This window comes from Lissotriton helveticus, chromosome 8, assembly GCF_964261635.1.
Source record: "Lissotriton helveticus chromosome 8, aLisHel1.1, whole genome shotgun sequence".
NCBI lineage: Eukaryota > Metazoa > Chordata > Amphibia > Caudata > Salamandridae > Lissotriton > Lissotriton helveticus.
Window position 1 is genome coordinate 922,040,932 of NC_136069.1, and position 15,942 is coordinate 922,056,873.

General features: G+C 49.8%; 1 protein-coding gene across 5 annotated transcripts in view; it reads right to left on the reverse strand.

Annotated features, from left to right (window-relative positions):
* LOC144773006 (uncharacterized) overlaps nt 1-15,942 on the reverse strand; it is a 2,495,654-nt gene that overhangs the window by 1,942,061 nt on the left and 537,651 nt on the right. The window lies entirely within an intron of this gene.

Sequence of the window (15,942 nt, forward strand, 5' to 3'; positions counted from 1 at the left end):
TTTTGTAATTTTCACCCCGAGTGGGCTGGGTATGCTCAGACGTGAGTCCCAGGCTCTCCACACCACTGGAGTCAAGCAATCCAGGCTGAATGAAGGCTGATAGCCAGAAACCGGTCCTTGGATGCTTGATTCCGGTCTGGGAAAGACTGGGCTTGGCAGTCCGGCTGGACTTTTCCCATGAGGCAAAGGGTCAGAGCTGATTTGCATATAGCCAGTGTCTAACCCAGGGTGGTGTGGAGTGAAAAAAACGATGGATTTAGGCCCAGATCCTTGTACTGGGGTGAATGTATGACATTGTTCTACATTCTGTCCATCAACTGTGTTTTTTGTAATTTTCACCCCGAGTGGGCTGGGTATGCTCAGACGTGAGTCCCAGGCTCTCCACACCACTGGAGTCAAGCTATCCAGGCTGAATGAAGGCTGATAGCCAGAAACCGGTCCTTGGATGCTTGATTCCGGTCTGGGAAAGACCGGGCTTGGCAGTTCGGACTGGACTTTTCCCATGAGGCAAAGGGTCAGAGCTGATTTGCATATAGCCAGTGTCTAACCCAGGGTGGTGTGGAGTGAAAAAAACGATGGATTTAGGCCCAGATCCTTGTACTGGGGTGAATGTATGACATTGTTCTACATTCTGTCCATCAACTGTGTTTTTTGTAATTTTCACCCCGAGTGGGCTGGGTATGCTCAGACGTGAGTCCCAGGCTCTCCACACCACTGGAGTCAAGCTATCCAGGCTGAATGAAGGCTGATAGCCAGAAACCGGTCCTTGGATGCTTGATTCCGGTCTGGGAAAGACAGGGCTTGGCAGTCCGGCTGGACTTTTCCCATGAGGCAAAGGGTCAGAGCTGATTTGCATATAGCCAGTGTCTAACCCAGGGTGGTGTGGAGTGAAAAAAACGATGGATTTAGGCCCAGATCCTTGTACTGGGGTGAATGTATGACATTGTTCTACATTCTGTCCATCAACTGTGTTTTTTGTAATTTTCACCCCGAGTGGGCTGGGTATGCTCAGACGTGAGTCCCAGGCTCTCCACACCACTGGAGTCAAGCTATCCAGGCTGAATGAAGGCTGATAGCCAGAAACCGGTCCTTGGATGCTTGATTCCGGTCTGGGAAAGACAGGGCTTGGCAGTTCGGACTGGACTTTTCCCATGAGGCAAAGGGTCAGAGCTGATTTGCATATAGCCAGTGTCTAACCCAGGGTGGTGTGGAGTGAAAAAAACGATGGATTTAGGCCCAGATCCTTGTACTGGGGTGAATGTATGACATTGTTCTACATTCTGTCCATCAACTGTGTTTTTTGTAATTTTCACCCCGAGTGGGCTGGGTATGCTCAGACGTGAGTCCCAGGCTCTCCACACCACTGGAGTCAAGCTATCCAGGCTGAATGAAGGCTGATAGCCAGAAACCGGTCCTTGGATGCTTGATTCCGGTCTGGGAAAGACCGGGCTTGGCAGTTCGGACTGGACTTTTCCCATGAGGCAAAGGGTCAGAGCTGATTTGCATATAGCCAGTGTCTAACCCAGGGTGGTGTGGAGTGAAAAAAACGATGGATTTAGGCCCAGATCCTTGTACTGGGGTGAATGTATGACATTGTTCTACATTCTGTCCATCAACTGTGTTTTTTGTAATTTTCACCCCGAGTGGGCTGGGTATGCTCAGACGTGAGTCCCAGGCTCTCCACACCACTGGAGTCAAGCTATCCAGGCTGAATGAAGGCCGATAGCCAGAAACCGGTCCTTGGATGCTTGATTCCGGTCTGGGAAAGACAGGGCTTGGCAGTTCGGACTGGACTTTTCCCATGAGGCAAAGGGTCAGAGCTGATTTGCATATAGCCAGTGTCTAACCCAGGGTGGTGTGGAGTGAAAAAAACGATGGATTTAGGCCCAGATCCTTGTACTGGGGTGAATGTATGACATTGTTCTACATTCTGTCCATCAACTGTGTTTTTTGTAATTTTCACCCGAGTGGGCTGGGTATGCTCAGACGTGAGTCCCAGGCTCTCCACACCACTGGAGTCAAGCTATCCAGGCTGAATGAAGGCTGATAGCCAGAAACCGGTCCTTGGATGCTTGATTCCGGTCTGGGAAAGACAGGGCTTGGCAGTTCGGACTGGACTTTTCCCATGAGGCAAAGGGTCAGAGCTGATTTGCATATAGCCAGTGTCTAACCCAGGGTGCTGTGGAGTGAAAAAAACGATGGATTTAGGCCCAGATCCTTGTACTGGGGTGAATGTATGACATTGTTCTACATTCTGTCCATCAACTGTGTTTTTTGTAATTTTCACCCCGAGTGGGCTGGGTATGCTCAGACGTGAGTCCCAGGCTCTCCACACCACTGGAGTCAAGCTATCCAGGCTGAATGAAGGCTGATAGCCAGAAACCGGTCCTTGGATGCTTGATTCCGGTCTGGGAAAGACAGGGCTTGGCAGTTCGGACTGGACTTTTCCCATGAGGCAAAGGGTCAGAGCTGATTTGCATATAGCCAGTGTCTAACCCAGGGTGGTGTGGAGTGAAAAAAACGATGGATTTAGGCCCAGATCCTTGTACTGGGGTGAATGTATGACATTGTTCTACATTCTGTCCATCAACTGTGTTTTTTGTAATTTTCACCCCGAGTGGGCTGGGTATGCTCAGACGTGAGTCCCAGGCTCTCCACACCACTGGAGTCAAGCTATCCAGGCTGAATGAAGGCTGGTAGCCAGAAACCGGTCCTTGGATGCTTGATTCCGGTCTGGGAAAGACAGGGCTTGGCAGTTCGGACTGGACTTTTCCCATGAGGCAAAGGGTCAGAGCTGATTTGCATATAGCCAGTGTCTAACCCAGGGTGGTGTGGAGTGAAAAAAACGATGGATTTAGGCCCAAATCCTTGTACTGGGGTGAATGTATGACATTGTTCTACATTCTGTCCATCAACTGTGTTTTTTGTAATTTTCACCCCGAGTGGGCTGGGTATGCTCAGGCGTGAGTCCCAGGCTCTCCACACCACTGGAGTCAAGCTATCCAGGCTGAATGAAGGCTGATAGCCAGAAACCGGTCCTTGGATGCTTGATTCCGGTCTGGGAAAGACAGGGCTTGGCAGTTCGGACTGGACTTTTCCCATGAGGCAAAGGGTCAGAGCTGATTTGCATATAGCCAGTGTCTAACCCAGGGTGGTGTGGAGTGAAAAAACGATGGATTTAGGCCCAAATCCTTGTACTGGGGTGAATGTATGACATTGTTCTACATTCTGTCCATCAACTGTGTTTTTTGTAATTTTCACCCGGAGTGGGCTGGGTATGCTCAGACGTGAGTCCCAGGCTCTCCACACCACTGGAGTCAAGCTATCCAGGCTGAATGAAGGCTGATAGCCAGAAACCGGTCCTTGGATGCTTGATTCCGGTCTGGGAAAGACAGGGCTTGGCAGTTCGGACTGGACTTTTCCCATGAGGCAAAGGGTCAGAGCTGATTTGCATATAGCCAGTGTCTAACCCAGGGTGGTGTGGAGTGAAAAAAACGATGGATTTAGGCCCAGATCCTTGTACTGGGGTGAATGTATGACATTGTTCTACATTCTGTCCATCAACTGTGTTTTTTGTAATTTTCACCCCGAGTGGGCTGGGTATGCTCAGGCGTGAGTCCCAGGCTCTCCACACCACTGGAGTCAAGCTATCCAGGCTGAATGAAGGCTGATAGCCAGAAACCGGTCCTTGGATGCTTGATTCCGGTCTGGGAAAGACAGGGCTTGGCAGTTCGGACTGGACTTTTCCCATGAGGCAAAGGGTCAGAGCTGATTTGCATATAGCCAGTGTCTAACCCAGGGTGGTGTGGAGTGAAAAAAACGATGGATTTAGACCCAGATCCTTGTACTGGGGTGAATGTATGACATTGTTCTACATTCTGTCCATCAACAGTGTTTTTTGTAATTTTCACCCCGAGTGGGCTGGGTATGCTCAGACGTGAGTCCCAGGCTCTCCACACCACTGGAGTCAAGCTATCCAGGCTGAATGAAGGCTGGTAGCCAGAAACCGGTCCTTGGATGCTTGATTCCGGTCTGGGAAAGACAGGGCTTGGCAGTTCGGACTGGACTTTTCCCATGAGGCAAAGGGTCAGAGCTGATTTGCATATAGCCAGTGTCTAACCCAGGGTGGTGTGGAGTGAAAAAAACGATGGATTTAGGCCCAGATCCTTGTACTGGGGTGAATGTATGACATTGTTCTACATTCTGTCCATCAACTGTGTTTTTTGTAATTTTCACCCCGAGTGGGCTGGGTATGCTCAGACGTGAGTCCCAGGCTCTCCACACCACTGGAGTCAAGCTATCCAGGCTGAATGAAGGCTGATACCCAGAAACCGGTCCTTGGATGCTTGATTCCGGTCTGGGAAAGACAGGGCTTGGCAGTTCGACTGGACTTTTCCCATGAGGCAAAGGGTCAGAGCTGATTTGCATATAGCCAGTGTCTAACCCAGGGTGGTGTGGAGTAAAAAAAAACGATGGATTTAGGCCCAGATCCTTGTACTGGGGTGAATGTATGACATTGTTCTACATTCTGTCCATCAACTGTGTTTTTTGTAATTTAAACCCCGAGTGGGCTGGGTATGCTCAGACGTGAGTCCCAGGCTCTCCACACCACTGGAGTCAAGCTATCCAGGCTGAATGAAGGCTGATAGCCAGAAACCGGTCCTTGGATGCTTGATTCCGGTCTGGGAAAGACAGGGCTTGGCAGTTCGGACTGGACTTTTCCCATGAGGCAAAGGGTCAGAGCTGATTTGCATTTAGCCAGTGTCTAACCCAGGGTGGTGTGGAGTGAAAAAAATGATGGATTTAGGCCCAGATCCTTGTACTGGGGTGAATGTATGACATTGTTCTACATTCTGTCCATCAACTGTGTTTTTTGTAATTTTCACCCGAGTGGGCTGGGTATGCTCAGACGTGAGTCCCAGGCTCTCCACACCACTGGAGTCAAGCTATCCAGGCTGAATGAAGGCTGATAGCCAGAAACCGGTCCTTGGATGCTTGATTCCGGTCTGGGAAAGACAGGGCTTGGCAGTTCGGACTGGACTTTTCCCATGAGGCAAAGGGTCAGAGCTGATTTGCATATAGCCAGTGTCTAACCCAGGGTGGTGTGGAGTGAAAAAAACGATGGATTTAGGCCCAGATCCTTGTACTCGGGTGAATGTATCACATTGTTCTACATTCTGTCCATCAACTGTGTTTTTTGTAATTTTCACCCCGAGTGGGCTGGGTATGCTCAGACATGAGTCCCAGGCTCTCCACACCACTGGAGTCAAGCTATCCAGGCTGAATGAAGGCTGATAGCCAGAAACCGGTCCTTGGATGCTTGATTCCGGTCTGGGAAAGATAGGGCTTGGCAGTTCGGACTGGACTTTTCCCATGAGGCAAAGGGTCAGAGCTGATTTGCATATAGCCAGTGTCTAACCGAGGGTGGTGTGGAGTGAAAAAAATGATGGATTTAGGCCCAGATCCTTGTACTGGGGTGAATGTATGACATTGTTCTACATTCTGTCCATCAACTGTGTTTTTTGTAATTTTCACCCCGAGTGGGCTGGGTATGCTCAGACGTGAGTCCCAGGCTCTCCACACCACTGGAGTCAAGCTATCCAGGCTGAATGAAGGCTGATAGCCAGAAACCGGTCCTTGGATGCTTGATTCCGGTCTGGGAAAGACAGGGCTTGGCAGTTCGGACTGGACTTTTCCCATGAGGCAAAGGGTCAGAGCTGATTTGCATATAGCCAGTGTCTAACCCAGGGTGGTGTGGAGTGAAAAAAACGATGGATTTAGGCCCAGATCCTTGTACTGGGGTGAATGTATGACATTGTTCTACATTCTGTCCATCAACTGTGTTTTTTGTAATTTTCACCCCGAGTGGGCTGGGTATGCTCAGACGTGAGTCCCAGGCTCTCCACACCACTGGAGTCAAGCTATCCAGGCTGAATGAAGGCTGATAGCCAGAAACCGGTCCTTGGATGCTTGATTCCGGTCTGGGAAAGACAGGGCTTGGCAGTTCGGACTGGACTTTTCCCATGAGGCAAAGGGTCAGAGCTGATTTGCATATAGCCAGTGTCTAACCCAGGGTGGTGTGGAGTGAAAAAAACGATGGATTTAGGCCCAGATCCTTGTACTGGGGTGAATGTATGACATTGTTCTACATTCTGTCCATCAACTGTGTTTTTTGTAATTTTCACCCCGAGTGGGCTGGGTATGCTCAGACGTGAGTCCCAGGCTCTCCACACCACTGGAGTCAAGCTATCCAGGCTGAATGAAGGCTGATAGCCAGAAACCGGTCCTTGGATGCTTGATTCCGGTCTGGGAAAGACAGGGCTTGGCAGTTCGGACTGGACTTTTTCCATGAGGCAAAGGGTCAGAGCTGATTTGCATATAGCCAGTGTCTAACCCAGGGTGGTGTGGAGTGAAAAAAACGATGGATTTAGGCCCAGATCCTTGTACTGGGGTGAATGTATGACATTGTTCTACATTCTGTCCATCAACTGTGTTTTTTGTAATTTTCACCCCGAGTGAGCTGGGTATGCTCAGACGTGAGTCCCAGGCTCTCCACACCACTGGAGTCAAGCTATCCAGGCTGAATGAAGGCTGATAGCCAGAAACAGGTCCTTGGATGCTTGATTCCGGTCTGGGAAAGACAGGGCTTGGCAGTTCGGACTGGACTTTTCCCATGAGGCAAAGGGTCAGAGCTGATTTGCATATAGCCATTGTCTAACCCAGGGTGGTGTGGAGTGAAAAAAACGATGGATTTAGGCCCAGATCCTTGTACTGGGGTGAATGTATGACATTGTTCTACATTCTGTCCATCAACTGTGTTTTTTGTAATTTTCACCCCGAGTGGGCTGGGTATGCTCAGGCGTGAGTCCCAGGCTCTCCACACCACTGGAGTCAAGCTATCCAGGCTGAATGAAGGCTGATAGCCAGAAACCGGTCCTTGGATGCTTGATTCCGGTCTGGGAAAGACAGGGCTTGGCAGTTCGGACTGGACTTTTCCCATGAGGCAAAGGGTCAGAGCTGATTTGCATATAGCCAGTGTCTAACCCAGGGTGGTGTGGAGTGAAAAAACGATGGATTTAGGCCCAGATCCTTGTACTGGGGTGAATGTATGACATTGTTCTACATTCTGTCCATCAACTGTGTTTTTTGTAATTTTCACCCCGAGTGGGCTGGGTATGCTCAGACGTGAGTCCCAGGCTCTCCACACCACTGGAGTCAAGCTATCCAGGCTGAATGAAGGCTGATAGCCAGAAACCGGTCCTTGGATGCTTGATTCCGGTCTGGGAAAGACAGGGCTTGGCAGTTCGGACTGGACTTTTCCCATGAGGCAAAGGGTCAGAGCTGATTTGCATATAGCCAGTGTCTAACCCAGGGTGGTGTGGAGTGAAAAAAACGATGGATTTAGGCCCAGATCCTTGTACTGGGGTGAATGTATGACATTGTTCTACATTCTGTCCATCAACTGTGTTTTTTGTAATTTTCACCCCGAGTGGGCTGGGTATGCTCAGACGTGAGTCCCAGGCTCTCCACACCACTGGAGTCAAGCTATCCAGGCTGAATGAAGGCTGGTAGCCAGAAACCGGTCCTTGGATGCTTGATTCCGGTCTGGGAAAGACAGGGCTTGGCAGTTCGGACTGGACTTTTCCCATGAGGCAAAGGGTCAGAGCTGATTTGCATATAGCCAGTGTCTAACCCAGGGTGGTGTGGAGTGAAAAAAACGATGGATTTAGGCCCAGATCCTTGTACTGGGGTGAATGTATGACATTGTTCTACATTCTGTCCATCAACTGTGTTTTTTGTAATTTTCACCCCGAGTGGGCTGGGTATGCTCAGGCGTGAGTCCCAGGCTCTCCACACCACTGGAGTCAAGCTATCCAGGCTGAATGAAGGCTGATAGCCAGAAACCGGTCCTTGGATGCTTGATTCCGGTCTGGGAAAGACAGGGCTTGGCAGTTCGGACTGGACTTTTCCCATGAGGCAAAGGGTCAGAGCTGATTTGCATATAGCCAGTGTCTAACCCAGGGTGGTGTGGAGTGAAAAAAACGATGGATTTAGGCCCAGATCCTTGTACTGGGGTGAATGTATGACATTGTTCTACATTCTGTCCATCAACAGTGTTTTTTGTAATTTTCACCCCGAGTGGGCTGGGTATGCTCAGACGTGAGTCCCAGGCTCTCCACACCACTGGAGTCAAGCTATCCAGGCTGAATGAAGGCTGGTAGCCAGAAACCGGTCCTTGGATGCTTGATTCCGGTCTGGGAAAGACAGGGCTTGGCAGTTCGGACTGGACTTTTCCCATGAGGCAAAGGGTCAGAGCTGATTTGCATATAGCCAGTGTCTAACCCAGGGTGGTGTGGAGTGAAAAAAACGATGGATTTAGGCCCAGATCCTTGTACTGGGGTGAATGTATGACATTGTTCTACATTCTGTCCATCAACTGTGTTTTTTGTAATTTTCACCCCGAGTGGGCTGGGTATGCTCAGACGTGAGTCCCAGGCTCTCCACACCACTGGAGTCAAGCTATCCAGGCTGAATGAAGGCTGATACCCAGAAACCGGTCCTTGGATGCTTGATTCCGGTCTGGGAAAGACAGGGCTTGGCAGTTCGACTGGACTTTTCCCATGAGGCAAAGGGTCAGAGCTGATTTGCATATAGCCAGTGTCTAACCCAGGGTGGTGTGGAGTGAAAAAAACGATGGATTTAGGCCCAGATCCTTGTACTGGGGTGAATGTATGACATTGTTCTACATTCTGTCCATCAACTGTGTTTTTTGTAATTTAAACCCCGAGTGGGCTGGGTATGCTCAGACGTGAGTCCCAGGCTCTCCACACCACTGGAGTCAAGCTATCCAGGCTGAATGAAGGCTGATAGCCAGAAACCGGTCCTTGGATGCTTGATTCCGGTCTGGGAAAGACAGGGCTTGGCAGTTCGGACTGGACTTTTCCCATGAGGCAAAGGGTCAGAGCTGATTTGCATTTAGCCAGTGTCTAACCCAGGGTGGTGTGGAGTGAAAAAAATGATGGATTTAGGCCCAGATCCTTGTACTGGGGTGAATGTATGACATTGTTCTACATTCTGTCCATCAACTGTGTTTTTTGTAATTTTCACCCGAGTGGGCTGGGTATGCTCAGACGTGAGTCCCAGGCTCTCCACACCACTGGAGTCAAGCTATCCAGGCTGAATGAAGGCTGATAGCCAGAAACCGGTCCTTGGATGCTTGATTCCGGTCTGGGAAAGACAGGGCTTGGCAGTTCGGACTGGACTTTTCCCATGAGGCAAAGGGTCAGAGCTGATTTGCATATAGCCAGTGTCTAACCCAGGGTGGTGTGGAGTGAAAAAAACGATGGATTTAGGCCCAGATCCTTGTACTGGGGTGAATGTATGACATTGTTCTACATTCTGTCCATCAACTGTGTTTTTTGTAATTTTCACCCCGAGTGGGCTGGGTATGCTCAGATGTGAGTCCCAGGCTCTCCACACCACTGGAGTCAAGCTATCCAGGCTGAATGAAGGCTGATAGCCAGAAACCGGTCCTTGGATGCTTGATTCCGGTCTGGGAAAGACAGGGCTTGGCAGTTCGGACTGGACTTTTCCCATGAGGCAAAGGGTCAGAGCTGATTTGCATATAGCCAGTGTCTAACCCAGGGTGGTGTGGAGTGAAAAAAACGATGGATTTAGGCCCAGATCCTTGTACTCGGGTGAATGTATCACATTGTTCTACATTCTGTCCATCAACTGTGTTTTTTGTAATTTTCACCCCGAGTGGGCTGGGTATGCTCAGACATGAGTCCCAGGCTCTCCACACCACTGGAGTCAAGCTATCCAGGCTGAATGAAGGCTGATAGCCAGAAACCGGTCCTTGGATGCTTGATTCCGGTCTGGGAAAGACAGGGCTTGGCAGTTCGGACTGGACTTTTCCCATGAGGCAAAGGGTCAGAGCTGATTTGCATATAGCCAGTGTCTAACCGAGGGTGGTGTGGAGTGAAAAAAATGATGGATTTAGGCCCAGATCCTTGTACTGGGGTGAATGTATGACATTGTTCTACATTCTGTCCATCAACTGTGTTTTTTGTAATTTTCACCCCCAGTGGGCTGGGTATGCTCAGACGTGAGTCCCAGGCTCTCCACACCACTGGAGTCAAGCTATCCAGGCTGAATGAAGGCTGATAGCCAGAAACCGGTCCTTGGATGCTTGATTCCGGTCTGGGAAAGACAGGGCTTGGCAGTTCGGACTGGACTTTTCCCATGAGGCAAAGGGTCAGAGCTGATTTGCATATAGCCAGTGTCTAACCCAGGGTGGTGTGGAGTGAAAAAAACGATGGATTTAGGCCCAGATCCTTGTACTGGGGTGAATGTATGACATTGTTCTACATTCTGTCCATCAACTGTGTTTTTTGTAATTTTCACCCCGAGTGGGCTGGGTATGCTCAGACGTGAGTCCCAGGCTCTCCACACCACTGGAGTCAAGCTATCCAGGCTGAATGAAGGCTGATAGCCAGAAACCGGTCCTTGGATGCTTGATTCCGGTCTGGGAAAGACAGGGCTTGGCAGTTCGGACTGGACTTTTCCCATGAGGCAAAGGGTCAGAGCTGATTTGCATATAGCCAGTGTCTAACCCAGGGTGGTGTGGAGTGAAAAAAACGATGGATTTAGGCCCAGATCCTTGTACTGGGGTGAATGTATGACATTGTTCTACATTCTGTCCATCAACTGTGTTTTTTGTAATTTTCACCCCGAGTGGGCTGGGTATGCTCAGACGTGAGTCCCAGGCTCTCCACACCACTGGAGTCAAGCTATCCAGGCTGAATGAAGGCTGATAGCCAGAAACCGGTCCTTGGATGCTTGATTCCGGTCTGGGAAAGACAGGGCTTGGCAGTTCGGACTGGACTTTTCCCATGAGGCAAAGGGTCAGAGCTGATTTGCATATAGCCAGTGTCTAACCCAGGGTGGTGTGGAGTGAAAAAAACGATGGATTTAGGCCCAGATCCTTGTACTGGGGTGAATGTATGACATTGTTCTACATTCTGTCCATCAACTGTGTTTTATGTAATTTTCACCCCGAGTGGGCTGGGTATGCACAGACGTGAGTCCCAGGCTCTCCACACCACTGGAGTCAAGCTATCCAGGCTGAATGAAGGCTGATAGCCAGAAACCGGTCCTTGGATGCTTGATTCCGGTCTGGGAAAGACAGGGCTTGGCAGTTCGGACTGGACTTTTCCCATGAGGCAAAGGGTCAGAGCTGATTTGCATATAGCCAGTGTCTAACCCAGGGTGGTGTGGAGTGAAAAAAACGATGGATTTAGGCCCAGATCCTTGTACTGGGGTGAATGTATGACATTGTTCTACATTCTGTCCATCAACTGTGTTTTTTGTAATTTTCACCCCGAGTGGGCTGGGTATGGTCAGACGTGAGTCCCAGGCTCTCCACACCACTGGAGTCAAGCTATCCAGGCTGAAAGAAGGCTGATAGCCAGAAACCGGTCCTTGGATGCTTGATTCCGGTCTGGGAAAGACAGGGCTTGGCAGTTCGGACTGGACTTTTCCCATGAGGCAAAGGGTCAGAGCTGATTTGCATATAGCCAGTGTCTAACCCAGGGTGGTGTGGAGTGAAAAAAACGATGGATTTAGGCCCAGATCCTTGTACTGGGGTGAATGTATGACATTGTTCTACATTCTGTCCATCAACTGTGTTTTTTGTAATTTTCACCCCGAGTGGGCTGGGTATGCTCAGACGTGAGTCCCAGGCTCTCCACACCACTGGAGTCAAGCTATCCAGGCTGAATGAAGGCTGATAGCCAGAAACCGGTCCTTGGATGCTTGATTCCGGTCTGGGAAAGACTGGGCTTGGCAGTCCGGCTGGACTTTTCCCATGAGGCAAAGGGTCAGAGCTGATTTGCATATAGCCAGTGTCTAACCCAGGGTGGTGTGGAGTGAAAAAAACGATGGATGTAGGCCCAGATCCTTGTACTGGGGTGAATGTATGACATTGTTCTACATTCTGTCCATCAACTGTGTTTTTTGTAATTTTCACCCCGAGTGGGCTGGGTATGCTCAGACGTGAGTCCCAGGCTCTCCACACCACTGGAGTCAAGCTATCCAGGCTGAATGAAGGCTGATAGCCAGAAACCGGTCCTTGGATGCTTGATTCCGGTCTGGGAAAGACCGGGCTTGGCAGTTCAGACTGGACTTTTCCCATGAGGCAAAGGGTCAGAGCTGATTTGCATATAGCCAGTGTCTAACCCAGGGTGGTGTGGAGTGAAAAAAACGATGGATTTAGGCCCAGATCCTTGTACTGGGGTGAATGTATGACATTGTTCTACATTCTGTCCATCAACTGTGTTTTTTGTAATTTTCACCCCGAGTGGGCTGGGTATGCTCAGACGTGAGTCCCAGGCTCTCCACACCACTGGAGTCAAGCTATCCAGGCTGAATGAAGGCCGATAGCCAGAAACCGGTCCTTGGATGCTTGATTCCGGTCTGGGAAAGACAGGGCTTGGCAGTTCGGACTGGACTTTTCCCATGAGGCAAAGGGTCAGAGCTGATTTGCATATAGCCAGTGTCTAACCCAGGGTGGTGTGGAGTGAAAAAAACGATGGATTTAGGCCCAGATCCTTGTACTGGGGTGAATGTATGACATTGTTCTACATTCTGTCCATCAACTGTGTTTTTTGTAATTTTCACCCCGAGTGGGCTGGGTATGCTCAGACGTGAGTCCCAGGCTCTCCACACCACTGGAGTCAAGCTATCCAGGCTGAATGAAGGCTGATAGCCAGAAACCGGTCCTTGGATGCTTGATTCCGGTCTGGGAAAGACAGGGCTTGGCAGTTCGGACTGGACTTTTCCAATGAGGCAAAGGGTCAGAGCTGATTTGCATATAGCCAGTGTCTAACCCAGGGTGGTGTGGAGTGAAAAAAACGATGGATTTAGGCCCAGATCCTTGTACTGGGGTGAATGTATGACATTGTTCTACATTCTGTCCATCAACTGTGTTTTTTGTAATTTTCACCCCGAGTGGGCTGGGTATGCTCAGACGTGAGTCCCAGGCTCTCCACACCACTGGAGTCAAGCTATCCAGGCTGAATGAAGGCTGATAGCCAGAAACCGGTCCTTGGATGCTTGATTCCGGTCTGGGAAAGACCGGGCTTGGCAGTTCGGACTGGACTTTTCCCATGAGGCAAAGGGTCAGAGCTGATTTGCATATAGCCAGTGTCTAACCCAGGGTGGTGTGGAGTGAAAAAAACGATGGATTTAGGCCCAGATCCTTGTACTGGGGTGAATGTATGACATTGTTCTACATTCTGTCCATCAACTGTGTTTTTTGTAATTTTCACCCCGAGTGGGCTGGGTATGCTCAGACGTGAGTCCCAGGCTCTCCACACCACTGGAGTCAAGCTATCCAGGCTGAATGAAGGCCGATAGCCAGAAACCGGTCCTTGGATGCTTGATTCCGGTCTGGGAAAGACAGGGCTTGGCAGTTCGGACTGGACTTTTCCCATGAGGCAAAGGGTCAGAGCTGATTTGCATATAGCCAGTGTCTAACCCAGGGTGGTGTGGAGTGAAAAAAACGATGGATTTAGGCCCAGATCCTTGTACTGGGGTGAATGTATGACATTGTTCTACATTCTGTCCATCAACTGTGTTTTTTGTAATTTTCACCCCGAGTGGGCTGGGTATGCTCAGACGTGAGTCCCAGGCTCTCCACACCACTGGAGTCAAGCTATCCAGGCTGAATGAAGGCTGATAGCCAGAAACCGGTCCTTGGATGCTTGATTCCGGTCTGGGAAAGACAGGGCTTGGCAGTCCGGCTGGACTTTTCCCATGAGGCAAAGGGTCAGAGCTGATTTGCATATAGCCAGTGTCTAACCCAGGGTGGTGTGGAGTGAAAAAAACGATGGATTTAGGCCCAGATCCTTGTACTGGGGTGAATGTATGACATTGTTCTACATTCTGTCCATCAACTGTGTTTTTTGTAATTTTCACCCCGAGTGGGCTGGGTATGCTCAGACGTGAGTCCCAGGCTCTCCACACCACTGGAGTCAAGCTATCCAGGCTGAATGAAGGCTGATAGCCAGAAACCGGTCCTTGGATGCTTGATTCCGGTCTGGGAAAGACAGGGCTTGGCAGTTCGGACTGGACTTTTCCCATGAGGCAAAGGGTCAGAGCTGATTTGCATATAGCCAGTGTCTAACCCAGGGTGGTGTGGAGTGAAAAAAACGATGGATTTAGGCCCAGATCCTTGTACTGGGGTGAATGTATGACATTGTTCTACATTCTGTCCATCAACTGTTTTTTGTAATTTTCACCCCGAGTGGGCTGGGTATGCTCAGACGTGAGTCCCAGGCTCTCCACACCACTGGAGTCAAGCTATCCAGGCTGAATGAAGGCTGATAGCCAGAAACCGGTCCTTGGATGCTTGATTGCGGTCTGAGAAAGACAGGGCTTGGCAGTTCGGACTGGACTTTTCCCATGAGGCAAAGGGTCAGAGCTGATTTGCATATAGCCAGTGTCTAACCCAGGGTGGTGTGGAGTGAAAAAAACGATGGATTTAGGCCCAGATCCTTGTACTGGGGTGAATGTATGACATTGTTCTACATTCTGTCCATCAACTGTGTTTTTTGTAATTTTCACCCCGAGTGGGCTGGGTATGCTCAGACGTGAGTCCCAGGCTCTCCACACCACTGGAGTCAAGCTATCCAGGCTGAATGAAGGCTGGTAGCCAGAAACCGGTCCTTGGATGCTTGATTCCGGTCTGGGAAAGACAGGGCTTGCCAGTTCGGACTGGACTTTTCCCATGAGGCAAAGGGTCAGAGCTGATTTGCATATAGCCAGTGTCTAACCCAGGGTGGTGTGGAGTGAAAAAAACGATGGATTTAGGCCCAGATCCTTGTACTGGGGTGAATGTATGACATTGTTCTACATTCTGTCCATCAACTGTGTTTTTTGTAATTTTCACCCCGAATGGGTTGGGTATGCTCAGGCGTGAGTCCCAGGCTCTCCACACCACTGGAGTCAAGCTATCCAGGCTGAATGAAGGCTGATAGCCAGAAACCGGTCCTTGGATGCTTGATTCCGGTCTGGGAAAGACAGGGCTTGGCAGTTCGGACTGGACTTTTCCCATGAGGCAAAGGGTCAGAGCTGATTTGCATATAGCCAGTGTCTAACCCAGGGTGGTGTGGAGTGAAAAAAACGATGGATTTAGGCCCAGATCCTTGTACTGGGGTGAATGTATGACATTGTTCTACATTCTGTCCATCAACTGTGTTTTTTGTAATTTTCACCCCGAGTGGGCTGGGTATGCTCAGACGTGAGTCCCAGGCTCTCCACACCACTGGAGTCAAGCTATCCAGGCTGAATGAAGGCTGGTAGCCAGAAACCGGTCCTTGGATGCTTGATTCCGGTCTGGGAAAGACAGGGCTTGGCAGTTCGGACTGGACTTTTCCCATGAGGCAAAGGGTCAGAGCTGATTTGCATATAGCCAGTGTCTAACCCAGGGTGGTGTGGAGTGAAAAAAACGATGGATTTAGGCCCAGATCCTTGTACTGGGGTGAATGTATGACATTGTTCTACATTCTGTCCATCAACTGTGTTTTTTGTAATTTTCACCCCGAGTGGGCTGGGTATGCTCAGACGTGAGTCCCAGGCTCTCCACACCACTGGAGTCAAGCTATCCAGGCTGAATGAAGGCTGATAGCTAGAAACTGGTCCTTGGATGCTTGATTCCGGTCTGGGAAAGACAGGGCTTGGCAGTTCGGACTGGACTTTTCCCATGAGGCAAAGGGTCAGAGCTGATTTGCATATAGCCAGTGTCTAACCCAGGGTGGTGTGGAGTGAAAAAAACGATGGATTTAGGCCCAGATCCTTGTACTGGGGTGAATGTATGACATTGTTCTACATTCTGTCCATCAACTGTGTTTTTTGTAATTTTCACCCCGAGTGGGCTGG